Source organism: Chlorocebus sabaeus, chromosome 12 (genome assembly GCF_047675955.1).
Source record: "Chlorocebus sabaeus isolate Y175 chromosome 12, mChlSab1.0.hap1, whole genome shotgun sequence".
Taxonomy (NCBI): Eukaryota; Metazoa; Chordata; class Mammalia; order Primates; family Cercopithecidae; genus Chlorocebus; species Chlorocebus sabaeus.
In genome coordinates, this window is record NC_132915.1 from 81,479,108 (window position 1) to 81,499,818 (window position 20,711).

The 20,711-nt window shown below is 42.3% G+C and overlaps 1 protein-coding gene across 1 annotated transcript in view; it reads left to right on the forward strand.

The window, feature by feature from the left end:
- Nucleotides 1-20,711, forward strand: part of ZNF483 (zinc finger protein 483) — a 59,091-nt gene that overhangs the window by 23,536 nt on the left and 14,844 nt on the right. The gene's annotated exons all lie outside the window — the stretch shown is intronic.

Sequence of the window (20,711 nt, forward strand, 5' to 3'; positions counted from 1 at the left end):
TTGTAAATGGGTCTTTGTTAGTAAAGCATAACTGAGTTTCGAGTGTTGATTTTGTATCTTGCAACTTTGCTGAATTTGTTTATTAGTCATAACAGTTTCTTGTGAAATTTTTGGGATTTTTAAATAAGATTATGGCATCTGCAAATAGATAATTTTTCCTTCTTCCCAATTTGAATGACTTTAACTTGCCAATTGCTCTGGCTAGGACTTCCATTACTGTGTTGAATAGAAGCAGCACTAGCAGACATCTGTGCCTTTTCCTGAGATGCTTTCAATTTTGTATCATTCCATATGATGTTAGCTGTGGTTTTTTCATATTTGACCTTTATTATGTTAAGGTAATTTCCTTTTATTGATAAATTCTTGTTTGAAGGACAGTTTTGCTAGATATAGAATTCTCAGTTGACAGTTTTGTTTTGTTTTGTTTTTTCTTTCTGCGCTGAGTTTAAGGACACCACGGCCTTCTAGCTTTCAAGGTTTCTGATGAGCAATCAGCAGTCTCACTGAGGATCCCTTTTATGTGATGATTTGCTTATCTCTTGCCACTTTTGAGATTCTCCTTTTCTCTTTGGATTTCAACAGCTTGATTATAACTTGTCTTGGTGTCTCTGGGGGGTGAGGGTAGGAGTCAGTTGCAGTGCTTGTTGCCATAGTTCAGAACCTGCACCACAAAGACCTTTCCAGTTCTGTAGAGTGGTTTATTGCTTTATTAGTGCAATAGAGAGTCACTGGAGGTTCTCTCTGTGTGTGAGTATATGAATAAATATTTAATTTTGTTTTGCTCTTGTTTTCACCTCAGAATAGTTTTATCAGATATGGAATTTCTTGATCATTGGGGAGAAATACCTTGCGATTCTGAAAAGCACACCGTCAAAATGCTTTTCATAAAATGTAGCACATACTAGGGTTTCTCCCTTGTGTGGAAATGTTAGTGCCTATAGAGGTCTGAACTGAGAAAACTTCTCTCAAGCCAGAACACATGTGAGTTTCCTCTGCTGAATGAATCCTTTGGTGCTCAGTAAGTTGCGACTTGCAAGCAAAGTGTTTTTCACCCTGAGAAATTGGTGAGATACCTCTCTTGGAGTCTTTTTTATGAAGTCTGATGTAGAGAGGTTCTTCCAGGTTGGAGTTCTTAGGTCTCTCTCCCTTTTAGATTATCAGAGCAGGTCTGATCATCTACAAGCTTTGCTAAACCTACCTGTAGCTCTTCTGGGGTGGTGGTGGTGGTGGTGGTGGTGGTGGTGGTGGTGGCCGCAGTGTTCTGCATTGATTTTCTAAATGTTTGTGGTTCTTTTGTAAAGTGGACCCTTGCCTTCTAAGTTAATGGTGAATGATACATATTCCCTTCATTTTTCTGCTTTGAAGCTTCAGTCTTCTTCATTTTCTCTTCTGATCTGTCAACACAGTCAGAACTTTCACTTAGCTCTTTGAGCATCTTTAAGGCAGTTGGTTTAAAGTCTGTCTAGCAAGTCAATGTTTGGTCTTCCTCGTGTCCATTTTTTGTTGGTTTATTTTGTGCCTTTGAATAGTCCATACTTCCTTGTTTCTTTGTATGCATTGTGATTGTTTTTGTTGACAGCCAGACATTTGAATCTTATAATGTGGCACCTCTGGAAATCAGATTATTCCTTTTCCTCCAGGGTTTTTTTGTTTTATTTGTGTGTGTGTGTGTATTGTGTTTTTTGTTTTCATTTTTGTTTTATTGTCATAGACTGTCTCTGTGCTAGGGATCAGCCTGTGTTGAATGCCTAAAGTTTTCTCAGTTCTTTTCAGAGCCTGTGTTTTCCCCAGGGCAGGGGCAATGGCTTTCTAAATTCTCCTAGATACACAGTTTTTTGAATGTCCAGAAAAACAGGTGTCATCCCTTTTTTCTCCTGGAAGCCACTTTAGCCAGTTGGGGGTTGGGAGAATGGTAACTTGCTTCTGTGTCTGCTCTTCCTCTGTGATCAGAAGTAGATATCTGCAATCAGAACCCTGATATTTGGAGGAAGTGGCTTTTATTGTCCACCCTGGCGGCAGCAAGCTGAACCAGAAATGTGGGATTGTATCTCCACAGCTGCCTTCCATGGCGTGGGTGGGGGATGGGTAGCTGTTACTTCACTGAAGGGTGAAATCCACCAATGTTAACTGCAATTTACCAGTCAGGATTTCCCCTAGAAGCTACAGGTGTTCAGATGGACTCAATGTGCTCCCAAAATAATCACTTTAGGAACTTTCTGCCGATGTGATTATTATCTAGGTGGAGAGGCGGATTCCTGGGCCACTCTCTCCATGTCTTTGATTTTTCCTACTTTCTTGAAGATTTCTTCAACTTTATCTTCCAGCTCTACTATTAAATGTTGTGAATGTTTTATCTCTGCTGTCATATTTTTATTTCCAAGTGCATTATGTGATTCTCTGTTCCTTTTTTCTAATTGGTTTTGTTTCATAGGTGAAGTATTTTTTCTCTGAGCATGTTAATTATAGTGTGTTTCTGTGTTATTCTGCTCCCTGCATTATCGCTGTTTCCTTTGAGTTGTTTTTACCTGTTTTCTGTCTCTCACATTGGAGGCTTTCCTGAAGCCTCTGGTGATCTTTGACTATTTATATTTAAGAGCAGGGCTCTACAAGCTGATTGGAAGGTGTTTTAGGTACTTCAGCACCATCCAGCAGTAATATAATGGGAGCCACATACGTAATTTCAAATTTTGTAGTAGCCACTTTTAGAAAATAAAACAGGTAAAATTAAAAATGTATTTCACTTCACCCAGTATATCCATAATATTTTTTCATCATGTAATCAATGTAAAAAATTATTGAGACATTTTATATTATTTTTTGCACTATTTTTGAAATCTGGTATGTAATGTGTCACAGCACGTCTTAATCTACACACAAAATTTTCATTTGTAATACTTAACTCACATTTAGATTTATAAAACAGAGTTGATAAGTAGATTCACATAGTTCTTCTAAACATATTTTGTTGTTCTAAATATGCTTAATTCCAATAACTGAATCAAGTATCCATTTTTTTTTTTTTTTTTTTTCCGAGATGGAGTCTCACTTTGTCGCCCAGGCTGGAGTGCAGTGGCGCGATCTCGGCTCACTGCAGCCTCTGCCTCCTGGGTTCCAGCGATTCTCCTGCCTCAGCCTCCCCAGTAGCTGAGATTACAGGTGCATGCTGCCACGCCTGGCTAATTTTTTTTATTTTAGTAGAGATGAGGTTTCACCATGTTGCCCAGGCTGTTTTCCAACTCCTAAGCTCAGGCAGTCTGCCTGTCTCGGCCTCCCAAAGTGCCGGGATTACAGGTCTGAGCCACTGCACACAGCCCCATTTTTTTTTTTATATTTGCATCCACATTAATAAAACATCTTTTATTAGAAAAATTCATTTAATATCTAGGCAAACGTATATCACTTTCAAAACTGTTTTTAAGCAAATTCAGTATCAATTCAGTTTATTAGCATCAAATTTGATGAGGCATTGTATAAATGGAAACAAAACAGTTTATCAGTACAACATACCGTTCTTCAGATTTTGCTTATTGCAGCCATTTATTACATTTAAAATTTTCTGCATATTGACTCATTTGAAAAATATGTGAGTTATTCTGTTTTATTTGTATTATGAAATGTTTCTATTGTAAATAAATTCTTTTACCTGTCTAGCCAGGTCACAAGTTTTTCCAGTTTTAGGAGCTTCAAATTTAGCTTGTTCATATGCAGCGTGATATTAGGGAGAAAATGTGAATCACTGTGCTTTTTGTCTTTGATTGAATATTTGGTAAGCATTTCTTTTGTTTCAAGGAAATCTCAAATTGGATTTTCTAGTACAGGAAATCCTTATAAAATTCTTTTGTAAGTCATCCAAGTAATATTGGTAAGTAAATAAGATCATTGGTTACTTTTTTTTTTCCCCAGAAGTTTCATAAACTGTCAACATTCTATAGCTTTTGTGCGTATGTACTGAAGAATTATAACACCTGTATCCATGACTCGTTTCTTGGAGTCTGCTTCAGAAAACTGAACACAAATATTTTCAATGTGTATTATGCAATAGAATAAAGCAATGAGGGAAAACTTACCCTCTTGCTTTAAAATTCCATTGACTTAACATAGCTGGAGTCCCATCCTCGTGATAGAAACTAACTTTTCTGTCTCTAACTGAAATTCTTTGACAGATGGAAGATTGTCAGAAATATCTGCCATGAGTTTGAGCCTTTAGGCAATGAATTCACATTTCATTGCCTGTACATGAATCGACATTGTGAATTTGGAGGTTCTTTGAGACAGAATATGCCCAGAGTTTTCTTTGGGCAGGGTCTTATATCAAACAGTTCATCTAAGGCTAAAGAAAAATACTTGAAATTTTTCAAATTTTAAATTAATTGGTCTTTATTAAAAATATATTCTATAAGCAAAAATATATTTTGTTCATGTATATCCAAGAGCAAAATTGTTTAATGGTTTCATTGAGATTTTCAGTTTTTGTGAATGTCTTTTAAGGTCTTTTCCTCATAATTTTCTAAATACGATAAAGTGATAATTTCTTCATCTCTCCATCTAAGGTTCTTCTTTGTATATGCATGTGTAAGAAGCTATTTTATAGCTTGTCAGGTTTACAAACTCAGATCCTTTTAAAAGCTGTTTAAATTGTTTCATTAGAAATTTAACTCAGTTCATATGACTAATTTTGTGTATTTTTTTTGACCTAAACACTAAATGGTTGCTAAAAATTACATGTCTTAAATATTAAGTATTATCTACTATATATCTTTACACTTCTGAATACAACAGACAGCTTTTCCATTTTGCTCTGCTGCAGTAACTTGCAATTGCCATTCATCATTAAATGTGCACTATACTGTCTTCTAGTCGTCTTGACTATGCCAGTTGTAGTACCAGCTTCTGTATCTGCACTGAATTCTGCCTCAGTAATATGCCTTTGTTTAAAATTTAAATATTTTTTCCTATTTTTTAATCTAGAAAATAATTATAATGAAAATGTTAAGTATCTCATTTTAGGATTTCGATTTACATAGGTATCACTGTAACTTGTGCTGTTTGCATAGGTATACTCTATCTTGTGCTATCTGCATAAAATATCCAAGTAAACACATTGTGATATTACATCCGTGCATAGAAAAAAAAATCATCTGAACTCAATCTGTTAATACTGTCTAGATTGGTGACGTGTTTACGTGTAACACTAGTGATAATGCACGTTCCTGTACAAGCATTATAGTACAACAGTGTCCTATGCAATGCAGTGGTTAAAGTGAATTGTAGTTCTATCAAAATAAAGATACATTCAGTGGAAACGTATTTGACTCTGCTTCTGTTTTTAAAATTGTGAAATGTGGCACTGTGTGCATTTCCATTTCTCACTAGCCTCAAGTGACTACCGTATTGAGTTACAGTAAGCAGTCCTAGCCTCAGAGAACCCAACAAGTCGGAGTAGCTTAACTGAATGAAAGTTTATTCTCCTGGGGTCTTTCCAGTGTTTTGTTGCTTTCCCATAGTTTGTAGCCATGGTGTGTGGAGCACATGATTTTCAGTGTCCCTGAGGCAGGGAAAGGAAAAACTGGAGCATTGTGCAGTGTTTTTAAGCACTAGCCTAGAAACAGCTGAGAATCACGGGTTTCAAACTAGGTGCCAAGGTTTCCCATGCCACTGTAGAGATCTCACACAGGCTTCCCAAGATATTTTAAAATCTTGAGATTATCACAACTACAACTATTGACATCACAAACTACTACTATTATGTTATTTGGAACTAACTACTGAGCAAATGGAATTGGTAGTTAACGGGTTTTTTTGTTTGTTTGCCTGGGAGCATTGTGGAAAGATGGCCCTGGTACTACGGACGCTGTAACTAAGAAAGTTTGTGAACCTCTGTCTTAGAAGTCACTTCTACTCTTCTGTTGCCCAGCGATCAGTCATATAACCCTAACCTAACTTAAAGAGAGACTTGAAATACAGCTTTTCCCTCGTTGTGGTGAGCACATAGATTATTTCTACCACAGTCTTTCCTTTTGGTCACCAATCTCTTCCCACACATAATGCATACAGTATCCCCCTTATCCATGGGGGATATGGTCCAAGACCCCGAATGGATGTCTGCAACCTCAGATAGTACCAAACCCTGTATGTAGTATGTTTTGTCAGTCTGATAACCGAGAAGGCTACTAAGTGACTAACAGGCAGGTAGTGTAGATGATATGGATATGCTGGACAAAGGGATAATTTGTGCCCTAGGAGGCATGGAGCAGGATGGCAAGAGGTTTCATCGAGCTACTCAGAATACACAATGTAAAACTTATGAATTGTTTATTTCTGGAATTTTCTATTTAATATTTTGGGGCCAAGATTGATTGAGGGTAACTGAAACCACAGAAAGTGAAACTTTGAATAAGGGGAGACCACTGTATTTTACCCAAGGAAGACAATCTGAAGTCTAATCTGCTCAGGGTTTACAACTAACATCCAGAGTCTTTGAGTTAGAAACTTTGAGTGTCACGTACTTTTTGCCTTTGGGACCCTAAATGTCAGTGTCTGTTAATTTTTCTTTGAGAAGTGTAATTTCTCCAGAGGCTGCTCTATAATTTCCCCAGAGAAGGATGTCCCAGTCAGCATGGGGGATATAAGCCTGGCTACCATTACTGGAGAGCAGGCAGAGGCACACTGCATGGTGGGATAGGAGTTGGAGTTCATCCCCTTTTATTCAGACTTCCACTTAGTATCGTGTTTTTAGTCTTCTATCTTATTTCTATACTCCTCCAGGCCCAGGGTACCCAAGTTAATAGCCTATCAAGTTCTATTTGGTAAAAGATAATGCCTCTCATTTCCTGTGGCAATTGTGATGAATTGATAATCACCTGGCAAAATAAGGTAAGAGTGGCAACTTGAGCTCAAACTGTTCTATGCACATTTTCAAACTTTTTAGCCTCTGATTTCCTCCCTACTTCCAGAAAACCTGATGCCTCTACCTCCTAAATCTTTCCAGATTCCATTAGTACCCCATCAGAAGGCAGTTGTGCTGTATTCTACTGTGCTCTGTTAATAAAATTTTTCCTCTAAACAATATGTGTATTCTGTTCTCACACTGCTATAAAGAACTACCTGAGACTGGGTAATTTATGAAGAAAAGAGGCTTAATTGACTCACAGTTCTGCAGGCTATACAGGAAGCATGGCTGGGAGGCCTCAGGAAATTTATGGCAGAAGGGCAAAGGGGAAGTAAGCACATCTTCACATGGTGGCAGGGGAGAGCAAAAAGGGGGAAGTACTACACACTTTTAAACAGCCAGATCTCATGAGAACTCACTATCGTGAGAACAACAGGAGGGAAATCTGCCACCATGATCCCATCACCTCCCACCAGGTCCCTCTCCCAACATTGTGGATTATAGTTCAACAGCAGATTTGGGTGGGGACACAGAGCCAAACTATATCATTCCACCCCGGCCCCTCCCAAATCTCATGTACTTTCTCACATTTCAAAGCCAATCATGCCTTCCCAACAGTCCCTTAAAGTCTTAACTCATTCTAGCATTAACTCAAAAGTCCAAGTCCAAAGTCTCTTCTGATACAAGGCAAGTCCCTTCTGCTTCTGCCTATGAGCCTGTAAAATCACAAGTCAAAAACAAGTTCGTTACTTCCAAGATAGAACAGGGGTACAGACATTAGGTAGATGCTCCCATTCCAAGGGGGAGAGATTGACCAAGACAAGGGGGCTACAGGCCCCATGCAAGTCCAAAACCCAGCGGGGCAGTCATTAAATCTTACAGCTCCATAATAATGTTTGACTCCATGTCTCACATCCAGGGCATGCTGATGCAAGGGGTGGGCTTCCAAGGTCTTGGGCACCTCCACCCCTGTTACTCTGCAGGGTACAGCTCCCATGGCTGCTCTCAAGGGCTGTTGTTGAGTGCTTGTGACTTTTCCAGGTACATGGCGCAAGTTGTTGGTGAATCTACCATTCTGGGGTATGGAGGATGGTGGCCATCTTCTCTTGGCTCCACTGTGTGTGGGCTTCATCCCCACATTATCTCTCTGCACCACCCTAGTAGAGGTTTTCCACAAAGGCTGTGCTCCTGCAGCAGACTTCTGCCTGGACATCCAGGCATTTCCATACGTTCTCTGAAATCTAGGCAGAGGCTCCCAAACCTCAATTCTTGTCTTCTGTGCACCTACAGGCCCAGCACCACATGGAAGTTGCCAAGGTTTAGGGCTTCTGTCCTCTGAAGCAATGGTCCAAGCTATACCTTCGCCTGTGTTAGCCATGCCTGGAGCTGGAGCGGCCACAATGCATGGTTCCATGTCCTGATGCTGCACAGAGCAGTGCGGCCCTGGGCCTGGCCTGTGAAACCGTTTTTGTCTCCTAGGCCTCCAGGCTTTTGAAAGGGCTGCCGCAAAGATCTCTTAAATGCCCTGGAAGCATTTTCCCCATTGTCTTGGCTATTAACATTTGGCTCCTCATGCAAATTTCTGCAGCCTTCTTGAATTCCTCCCCAGAAAATGGGTTTTTCTTTTCTACCACATGGCCAGGCTGTACATTTTCCAAACTTCTCTGCTCTGCTTTCTTTTTAAATATAAGTTCCAATTTCAGACCATCTCTTTTGAATGCATATAGGCATTCGAATGCATATGAGCATTAGAAGCAGCCAGGCCATGTCCTGAATACTTTGCTGCTTAGAAATTTCTTCTGCCATGTACCCTAAATCATCTCTCTCAAGTTCAAAGTTCTACAGACCCCTAAAGCAGAGCACAATGCCGCCAGTCTCTGCTACAGCATAGCAAGTGACCTTTACTCCAATTCCCAATAAGTTTCTCATCTCCCTCTGAGACTTCCTTAGCATGGACTTTATATTACTATCAGCATTTTGTTAACAACCATTCAACAAGTCTTTAAGACATTCCAAACTTTCCCTCATCTTCTTGTCTCCTTCTGAACCCTCCAAATTGTTCCAACCTCTGCCCATTACCCAGTTCCAAAGTTGCTTCTACATTTCCAGGCATCTTTATAGCAATGCCTCACCAGTCTTCTATATTAGCCTATTCCCACACTGTTTTAAGGAACCACCTGAGACTTGGTAATTTATAACTGAAAGATGTTTAATTGACTTATAGTTCCACAGACTGTACAGGAGGCATGGCTGGGGAGGCCTCAGGAAGCTTACAATCATGGCAGAAGAGTGAAGAGGAAGCAAGCATATCTTCACGTCGTAGAAGGAGACAGCACAAAAGGGGAAGTGCTACACACTTTTAAACAACCAGATCTCATGAGAAATCACTATCATGAGAACAGCAAGAGGGAAATCCGCCACCATGATCCAATCACCTCCCACCAGGTCCCTCCCCAACACTGGGGATTACAATTTAACATCAGATTTGGGTGGTGACACAGAGGCAAACCTTATCAGTGTCTTTATATGTTATTGTTTAGGGTTACATATATCCCTTTTTTTTTTTAACAGCTTTACTGAGATATAATTCAGATACCATACAATTCACCTCTTCAAAGTATACAATTCAATGGTTTTTAGTATAGTTGCAAAGCTGTACAACCATCACCACTCAATAATTCAAGAACAATTTCACCACCCCAAAATAGAAACTTCATACCTATTAGCCATCACTAGCCTCCCTCCAGTCTCGGAAAAGCACTAATCTACTTTTTATCTCTATAAATTTGCCTGTTCTGGACATTTCATGTAAATACAATATGTGGCCTTTTATGTCTGGCTTCTTTCACTTAGCTAACTGAACTTTTAATGAAGTAACTCATTGCCAGAAGAAAAATGTTTCATCCAGCATGTGGTAGTCTACGGTTCAGGGAATATTTTGACAATATTTTCAAGGTCTATTAACATCATAGCAGGTATCAGTACTTAAGTCTTCTTGGCTTAGACTAGGATGGAATAACATTCTATTGTATGAATAGATCACATTTTGTTCGTTTGATGGACATACGGGTTGTTCCTTCTTTTGGCTGTTATGGATAATGGTGCTATGGACATTTACATAAACGTTTTTGTGTGGATGTATATTGTTGGTTCTCGTGGGTGTATACCTATGAGTGAAATTGCTGGTCCATATGGTAACTTTAGCTTAACATTTTTGAGGAGCTGCCAAACTGCTTTGCAAAGTGAGTGTACTATTTTACATTCCCATCAGTAATGTGTGAGTAAATCAGGTAAAAAAAACAAAAACAATTTTTCACTTCTGCCATTAATCATTATTGTCTATCTTTTTTATTACAGCCACCTTGCTGGTGCCTATAGATTTGCCTTAAAATGGAGTTTGTATTCCAGTTTCTTATGCTCTTTGTCATTTTGGGTGATTTTCCAGAGAACAGGACAGAGTTTTTACCAGAAGTTGGTAATCCTATAGATCTTGTTTAACTTTTTAAATTTGGCTAATAATATGTTGTCAATGGTGATATCCTGCCTGGTTCTTCATCTTGGAGCATTTATGGGATGTTGACTGTCACCTTACTATCAAGATTTCACTGAAAAAAAAATTAAATACCTGGGACATGCACAAAACATAGACTCAAAATGCCTGAAGCAATAGTCTATGACATGCTGGCAGAAATAATTTTTTTTTTCTGGCAGTGAGTTGTATAATAAAAAGTTCAATTAGCTACCTGGCAGCAGTTCTAAAGTATGCTGTAAGCATCAGGCTAAAACATTGTGTGAAGTGTTTTAAATGACTTCATCTGGAATACTGTATTAGAAAGAGCACTGTTTTCTGGCTGGGCGCAGTGGCTCATGCCTATAATCCCAGTACTTTGGGAGGCAAAGGTGGGCGAATCATTTGCGGTCAGGAGTTTGATACCAGCTTGGCCAACATGGTGAGACCTCGTTTCTACTAAAAATACAAAAATTAGCCAGACATGGTGGCATACGCCTGTAATCCCAGCTACTCAGGAGGCTGAGGTAGGAGAATCACTTGAACCCAGGAGGCAGATGTTGCAGTGACTCAAGATCATGCCACTAGCCTGGGTGACAGAGTGAGACTTTGTCTCAAAAAAAAAAAAAAAAAAAAAAAGCACTGTTTTCTTTAGTATTTTATTACAAAAATTCATAAATTAATTGTGCATAGATTGAGAGTCAGGTGTACTTAAAAGCTTTCCAAAACTCCAACAGTAACTAATTAAAAAATGTAATATGAACAATCCTGTTAACATTAGTGGCAAAAGAAGAAAACAGAAAGATCATTTTAACAAGTGAGTCTAGCTATGGAACTAAGTATCTATACATAGAAAACATGTATTAGTCAATTCTCAGGCTGCTAATAAAGACATACCTGAGACTGGGTAATTTATAAAGAAAAAGAGGTTGGCTGGGTGTGGTGGCTCATGCCCGTAATCTCAGCACTTTGGGAGGCTGAGGTGGGCAGATCACCTGAGGGCAGGAGTTAGAGATCAGCCTGACTAACCTGGTGAAACCCTGTCTCTACTAAAAATATAGTTAGCTGGGCATGGTGGTGCATGCCTGTAATCCGAGCTACTTGGGAGGCTGAAGCAGGAGAATCACTTGAACCCAAGGGGCGGAGGTTGCAGTGAGCCGAGATCATGCCATTGCGATCCAGCCTGAGCAACAAGAGTGGAACTCGGTCTTAAGAAAAAAGAAAAACAGGTTTAATGGACTCACAGTTCCACAATGCTGGAGAAGTCTCACAATCATGGTGGAAGATGAAGGAGGAGCAAAGGCATGTCTTACATGGCAGCAAGCAAGAGAGTGTGCAGGGGAACTGCCCTTTATAAAACTATTGGATCTTGTGAGAATTATTCACTGTCACTAGAACAGCACGGGAAAAACCCACCCCCATGATTCAATTACCTTTCACAGGGTCCCTCTCATGATTATGGGAGCTACAATTCAAGATGAGATTTGGGTGGGGACACAAGCCAAACCATATCAATGCCTATTAAAGATGTATTTCACATCAATGAAGAAAAGATTGATCATTGTTGGGAGTAAGTAAAGATGGGTACCTATCTTATTATTGGGACCAAAATAAATTCCAGAAAGAGATGTAGAAGGGAGTAGGAGGGCCATGAAGATCTGTGTATGTCTTGCCTCCTTTCAAGTTGGAAAAGCATATTACTGCCTGCTTGGAAGGCTTTCTCACAAAGTACCTTGTACCTTGTGGCTGTGGGTCCTCCAGACTTTGGCCTTACTTTGGCTGTTTATTGTACTTCTTTCTCCCTTTGACTAAGCCAGGAGTCCACAGCAGTTTGGTGGCAAGCAAGTGCCTGTCTTTTACAGGACACATATATATATATATTCATAAATCAACTTTATTGATTTACCTCAGAAGATACACACATTTTTTTTTTTTTTTTTTTTTTTTTTTTTTTTTTTTTTTTTTTTTTTTTTTTTGAGACGGAGTCTCGCTGTCTCCCAGGCTGGAGTGCAGTGGCCGGATCTCAGCTCACTGCAAGCTCCGCCTCCCGGGTTTACGCCATTCTCCTGCCTCAGCCTCCCGAGTAGCTGGGACTACAGGCACCCGCCACCTCGCCCGGCTAATTTTTTGTATTTTTAGTAGAGACGGAGTTTCACCGTGTTCGCCAGGATGGTCTCGATCTCCTGACCTCGTGATCCGCCCGTCTCGGCCTCCCAAAGTGCTGGGATTACAGGCTTGAGCCACCGCGCCCGGCCGATACACACATTTTAAAAGTACCGTGTTATGAGTTTTGACAAATATCTACCCTTACATAATTCCCATTCCAACAGAACACTGGGATCACCCCAGAAAATTCTCTCTTGCTCATTTGCAGTCAATTCCAATCCCACTCCCTGCTTCATCACAGATCTAACATAACAACTAAAGCTGTACCTGAGGCTGAGGCAGGAGAACTGCTTGAACCTGGGAAGCAGAGGAAAGATGTAGTAAGAAATCAACTGAATGAAGGCCTCGCACGATGGCTCACACCTGTAATGCCAGCACTTTGGGAGGCTGAGGCAGGCAAATCACCTGAGGTCAAGAGTTTGGGACCAGCTTGGCCAACATGGCAAAACCCGTCTCTACAAAAATACAAAAATTAGCAGGTATAGTGGCAAGTGCCTGTAATCTCGGGAGACTGAGGCAGGAGAATCACTTAAGTCCGGGAGGTGGAGGTTGCAGAGAGCCGAGATCGTGCCACTGCACTCCAGCCTGGACAATAGAGTGAGACTCCATCTCAAAAAGAAAAAAATAGAAAAAGAAAAGAAAAGAAACAAGAACTAAACCTGTAAAACGTACAGAATAAAATTTGTGAGAAAAATTTCATTACCTTGAGATAGGCAAAGATTCTTTTGCTGAGAAACAGAAAGCACTATCCATCAAATAAAGACAAATATTACCAAAATTAAAAATATATGCTGTCGCCAGTCTCAGTGACTCATGACTGTGGATCCCAATGCTTTGGAAGGCTGAAGCAGGAGGATGGCTTGAGCCTAGGAGTTCAAAACCAGCCTGGGCAACAGAGTGAGACCTTGTCTCAACTAAAAATAAAAAAATTGACTGAGCATGGTGGTGTGCGCCTGTACTCCCAGCTACTTGGGAGGCTGAGGTGGGAGGATCGCTTGACCCCAGGAGTTCAAGGGTTGCAGTGAGTTGTGATGGCACCACTGCACTCCAGCCTTGGTGACAGAGTGAGACCTGTCTCATATATATATGTATGTATATGCATATGTATGTGTGTGTGTGTGTGTGTGTGTATATGTATATAACTATGCTCAACTTCCAGTTTCTGTTCAGCATGAAAGGTGCTTGGTCATTGTCACCCCACCCTAACAACAAGAAAAATGTCAAATTAACTGAAACATCAACAACTTTTTCTAGATCCAGCAGAGAACTGAGGGCATAAAGTGGGGAGACAGGCAGGAAGATACGGAGAATTACAACTTACTGGAATAAAAACCCAAGAGCAAAATTCCACAGGAACCAGGCGGGCATGGTAGCTCACACCTGTAATCCCAGCACTTTCTGGGAGGACGAGGCAGGCGGATCACCTGAGGTCAGGAGTTCAAGACCAGCCTAGCCAACATAATGAAACTCTGTCTCTACTAAAAATACAAAATTAGCCGGGCATGGTGGCACATGCCTGTAGTCCCAGCTACTCGGGAGGCTGAGGCAGGAGAATCACTTGAACCCAGGAGGTGGAGGTTGCAGTGAGCTGAGATTGCACCATTGTACTCCAGCCTGGCGACCACGTCTCTACTAAAGAGATTGTCTCGCTTTCTTGACCTCATGATCTGCCTGCCACAGCCTCCCAAAGTGCTGGAATTACAGGCGTGAGCCACCGCACCCGGCCTATTTATTTATTATTTTACATGGCATCTCACTCTGTCATCCAGGCTGGAATGCAATGGCTCATTCTCGGCTCACTGCATCTCCCCCTCCCAGGTTCAAGTGATTCTCCTGCCTCAGCCTCCCAAGTAGCTGGGATTACAAGCACCTGACATCATGCCCAGTTAAATTTTGTATTTTTGTAGAGATGGGGTTTCACCATGTTGGCCAGGCTGGTCTTGAACTCCTGACCTCGGATGACCTTCCCACCTCAGATGACCTTCCCACCTCGGCCTCCCCAAGTGCTGGAATTACAGTCGTGAGCCACTGCACCCAGCCTGCACTTTTTATTAAGGCTTTCCCTCAAGAGAAACTATTTTACTAGAGCCTAACCAACCTAGGAGAAGGGAAATACCCAATGGCAGCCTTCTTGGGTCTTCCTGTACCACATAAAGGTGGGGAGTGACAGAGAAGCCCTTGTAAAGGTCACCACACAGGGACATGGCCCACTGAAAGGCTGAGACCTTATCATAGAGAACACCTCCTCTGCCAACACTGCATCTATAGGGCTCCTGTACAACAGGGGAAACCACATCTACAGGGCTACTGAACAACAGAAGAAACACGACAAAATCCTCCAGAGGAAATTTTTACCCCTGACAACTACAGCTAGAACAAACCAGGATCATTAGCATTCTATCAGGTGCCATGCAAATTTGATTTGTCTCATTATTATTATTCTTCTTTGGAGACAGAGTCTTGCTCTGTCTTTTGCAAATACAAGCAAGAACCCGCAGATATGGGCAAGAAGCCATATCTGCAAAAAAATTAAAAATTAGCTAGGGGTGGTATGTGCCTGTAGTTTCATCTACTTGGGAGGCTGAGGCAGGAGGATCACTTGAGACCAGGAGTCTGAGGTTGCAGTGAGCTGTGATTGATACCTTGTCTCTTAAAAAAAAAAAAAAAAAAAAGAAACAAACAAAACAACAACAAAAACAATATTACTGATGGACACAAAAGAACCCTTGAGGCCGGGCGCAGTGGCTCATGCCTGTAATCCCAGCACTTTGGGAAGCCTGGGCGGGCAGATCACAAGGTCAATAGATCGAGACCAGCCTGGCCAACATGGTGAAACCCCGTCTCTACTTTAAAAAATACAAAAATTAGCTGGGCCTGATGGTGCATGCCTGTAGTTCCAGCAACTCGGGAGGCTGTGGCAAGAGAATTGCTTGAACCTGGGAGGCAGAGGTTATAGTGAGCCAAGATTGTGCCACTGCACTCCAACCTGGGAGACAGCGCGAGACTCCATCTCAAAAAAAGGAAAAAAAAAAAAAGAGGCCGGGCACTGTGGCTCGCACCTGTAATGCAAGCACTTTGGGAGGCTGAGGTGGGTGGATCATGAGGTCAGGAAATCAAGACCATCCTGGCTAATGAGGTGAAACCACATCTCTACTCAAAATCCAAAAATTAGCTGGGCATGGTGGCATGCACCTGTAATCCCAGCTGCTTGGGAGGCTGAGGCGGGAGAATTGCTTGAACCCAGGAGGCAGAAGTTGCAGTGAGCTGAGATGGCGCCACTGCACTGCAGCCTGGGTGACAGAGCAAGACTCTGTCTCCAATAAAAAAAAGACGAACATATGGAAAGGTACCATGCTCTTGGACAGGAAGATTCAATATCTTTTTTTTTTTTTTTTTTTTTTTTGGAGACAGAGTCTTACTCTGTCTCTCAGGCTGGAGTGCAATGGCGTGATCTCAGCTCTCTGCAACCTCTGCCTCCCGGGTTCAAGTGATTCTCATGTTGAGTGGCTGGGATTATAGGCTTGTGCCACCATGCCCTGCTAATTTTTGTATTTTAGTAGAGATGGGGTTTCACTGTGTTGGACAGGCTGGTCTTGAACTCCTGGCCTCAAGTGATCTACCCGCCTTGGCCTCCCAAAGTGCTGGAATTACAGGTGTGCGACACCGCGCCCAGCTGATTTGTCTCATTATTGATGACGTTAACCTTGACCACTTGATTAAGTAGTGGTAGGCTTCTTCACTTTAAACTTCTCCTTTACTCTTGGTAATTAAAAAGTATTCTCTGGAGAAGTAATTTAAAACTATGAAAGTAGGGCTGGGAGTGGTGGCTTGTAATCATAGCACTTTGGGAGGCCGAGGCAGGCGGATCACTGGGTCAGGAGTTCAAGGCCAACCTGGCCAACATAGTGAAACTCTGTCTCTACTAAAAATACCAAAATGAGCCAGGTATGGTGGTGCGCCTCTGTAGTCCCAGCTATTCAGAAGGCTGAGGCAGGAGAATTGCTTGAAACCAGGAGGCAAAGTTTGCAGTGAGCCGAGATTGCACCACGGCACGCCAGCCTGAGTGACAGAGAAAGACTCCGTCTCGGAAAAAACAAAAACAAAAACTGTGGAAGCGCTCCATTCCTCATCAAGCTTTCAGCGTATTCAGGTATTTATCTCAGTACAGACTCATGGTTTCCCTTTCTAATTCAATGGTATATAATCTGTAATTATCATTGTCTACATGGAGCTCAAATTTTCCATGATTTGTCTAGTGGGAGCCCTTTCAAACTGCTTGTGTTCTTTTGACATGACCTCATTATTCTTTGAGCATTCTTTGATTTATGGTATAAGATGCTCCAGGCTGGGCATGGTGGCACATTCCTGTTGTCTCAGTCAACTGGGAGGTTGAGGCAGGAGGATCACTGTACCCTGGGAGTTTGAAGCCAGCCTGGACAACATAGCAAGACACCTCTTAAAAAAAGAAAACTGAAAATGTTGCAAGTTCATCTTGTATCTTCCCTACCCCAGCCCCAGAACAAGCCATTTCTGGTTCCTTTTAGTAGCGAATAACATAAAAGCCACAATCTAGAATTTAGGTATGCTCATTGCTATTGGAGTGTCACTACTTTCAGGCCCTCTTAGTGGGCAGAGTTATATATATATGTATATGTACACACACTTTCATTTATATGTGTGTCTATGTACATATGATATATACATACACATCTATTTTTTTGTCTCATATACATTGAAATTCATGAGTTCATACCAATACCTTCAATTCCAATCTAACGCCACAAGGTTCTTCCCATGTTTGTAACTCCCTTCTCTGACAGTGAGAAACTCTGGCTTCCCTTATCTTTAATTTACTTGTTTGATCAAACCTTCTGTATGTAACCATCTTCTGTCGCCACCACTACCCCCTCTCCTGCAGATGCTCCTCCATTCCTCTCAAGCTCTGACATCCTGCAGCTCCCAGCCCCTACTCTTGCCTCTCCATGTGGTTAGTCTTTCCTTGCCAAAGCTCTGTCCACTCATGCTGGGCCATGCTGCCAGGTAGAAGCTCCCCTCAGGCTCTGCCCTCCGTGCCAAGCTATCCATGCATCAGCACCTCCTCAGCCTCCTTGGGATCCAACCGCCCATACCAGGTCACTCACTCCCAAGTAATGCCTTCCTACTGCTGCTAGGGGTCACATACTCCACACCAGGCCACCCCTTCACATGCACACCTTCCTTATTCTGGGCCCTTACACTCCATGCTGAGCTGCCTCCAGGAGCGATGCCTTCCATACTCTGTGTGGACTTTGACTCCTCACACCAGGCAGCCCTGCGATTCCAATGCCCTTCTCACCCTACTTGGACTCTGACACCCTCAATCAGGCCCTGCTCTCCTTCCCCTACCCACACTGATGACTTCACTGTTCTTGGGCTCTGATACACCATCTGGGAAGCCCCGCTATGACTCGAGCCATGTTCATTTTGCTTAGGCTCCAACTCCCCTCATCAGGCCACAACACACTGTCCAACCCCTCCTCCTTCCTGCTCACCAGTGTCCACACACACACTCATACACACATATACAACACACACACATATATAACACATACACACATACAACACACACACACAGTGTTGGGCTATGACTCCCTGTGCCAAGCAGCCAGCCTCGGTGCATGACCTCTTTGCTCTGCTCTGGGCCACAGAGGCTCTCCCACCCTAAACCCCAGCAGATAGTCACCTTCTTGGCTCCATCTAATGTCTTTACGATTGAATAGTTTGATAAGAAAAAAGGACATGGGCAGAGATTTTTTTCTCTTATCCCTGTCCTTCAGGCATTCCTCAGTTATCTTCCTTGAAGACAAACCATATTAGAAGTTTATTACATCTTTCCAGAGTTTTTGTACAGACACTCTTTTCCCCGCTTCATTGTACTATAATTTATTTAACCCCTTATCTCTATGATGGCAGAATTGATCAATAGAATTGACATCTTCCTGACTGATATTGAATCTTCTGGCCAGGCGCGGTGGCTCATGCCTCCCAAAGTGCCTCATCCCAGCACTTTGGGAGGCCAAGGTGGGTGGATCACCTGAGGTCAGGAGGTCGAGATCAGCCTGGCCAACATGGCAAAACCCCATCACTACTAAAAATACAAAAATTAGGCTGGGAGCGGTGGCTCACGCCTGCAGTCCCAGCATTTTGGGAGGCCGAGGCAGGTGGGTCACGAAGTCAGGAGATCAAGACCATCCTGGCTAACATGGTGAAACCCTGTCTCTACTAAAAATACAAAAAATTAGCTGGCCATGGTGGCGGGTGCCTGTAGTCCCATCTACTCTGGAGGCTGAGGCAGGAGAATGGTGTGAACCTGGGAGGCGGAGGTTGCAGTGAGCTGAGATCGGGCCACTGCACTCCAGCCTGGGTGACAGAGCGAGATTTCATCTCAAAAAATAAAAAAAATAAAAAATAAAAAAATTAGCTGGGCGTGATGGTAGGTGCCTGTAATCCCAGCTACTTGGGAGGCTGAGGCAGGAGAATCACTTGAACCTAGGAGGCAGAGGTGGCAGTGAGCGGAGGTCGTGCCACTGCACTTCAGCCTGGGAGACAGAGAGAGAGAGACCGTCTCAAAAAAAAAAAAAAAAAAAAAAGGACCGTGTGCAGTGGCTCACACCTGTAATGCAAGCACTTTGGGAAGCTGAGGTGGGCAGATCACAAGGTCAGGAGTTCGAGACCAGCCTGACCAACATGGTGAAATCCCGTCTCTACTAAAAATACAAAAAATTAGCCAGGCGTGGTGGCTCATGCCTGTAATCCCAGCTACTCAGGAGGCTGAGGCAGGAGAATTGCTTGAATCTGGGTGGCAGAGGTTGCAGTGAGTGGAGATCGCACCACTGCACTCCAGCCTGGGCGACAGAGTGAGACTCCATCTCAAAAAAAAAAAAAAAAAAAAAGATATTGACTCTCCCTGTCCAAGAGCATGGTACTTTCCATATGTTCAAGTCTTCTTTCATGTTCATCAGTAGTGTTGCTTTCGTTGTTGTTTCGTTTTTAATTTTTTTTGAACACAGGGTCTTACTCTGCTGCCCACGCTGGAGTGCAGCGGTACAGTCACAGCTCACTGCAACCTCGGACTCCTGGTCTCAAGTGATGCTCCTGCCTCAGCCTCCCAAGTAGCTGGGACTAGAGGCACACACCACCACGCCCAGCTAATTTTAAAATTTTTTGCAGATACAGGGTCTTGCTCAGTCTGGTCTCAAATTCCTGGACTCAAATGATCTTCTCACCTTGGCCTCCCAAACAGCTGAGATTACAGGTGTGAGCCACCATGCTTGGCCCCTCAATAATGTTTTAAATTTTTCTTCATATAAATCGTGCACATTTTTGTAGATGTATAGACATTCCCATGTGTTATCTTTTGTGCAGCTCTTGTGAATGACAGATTCCTTCTTTGATCTGTTGTATAATTAGACTCATCTGTAGAGGACCAGTACGGACTGGCTGTAAGACCCCTGTACACCTGCAATGATTATTTCTTCTGGCATGATCACAAGCAATAGGGGTGGTAATCTTAAGACTTCAAAATCATTGATATCGGCAGGGAGGTAGCTAACACTTACGTAATATATGCCAGGCATTACGCTGGTGTTTTTTGTTTTGTTTTGTTTTGTTTTGTTTCTGAGACAGAGTTTTGCTCTTGTTGCCCAGGCTGGAGTGCAATGGCACGATATCGGCTCACCGCAATCTCTGTCTCCTGGGTTCAAGCGATTCTCCTGCCTCAGCCTCCTGAGTAGCTGGGATTACAGGCACCTGTTACCATGCCCAGCTAATTTTTGTATTTTTAGTAGAGACAGGGTCTCGCCATGTTGGCCAGGCTGGTCTTGAACTCCTGACCTTGGGTGATTCATCAGCCTCCGCCTCCAAAAGTGCTGGGATTACAGGTGTGAGCCAACGTGCCCAGCCTATGGTGGTGTTTTAAATAAATGTATAACATGTATATGAAACAGATGTTATTATTCTCACTTTAAAGATGAAAAATCAGAAGTCTAAGGTCACAGAAGCAGTCAACTTTTTTTTTTTTTTTCGAGATGGAGTCTCACTCTGTTGTCCAGGCTGCAGTAAAGTAATGTACTCTTGGCTCACTGTAGCTTCCGCCTCGCAGGTTCAAGT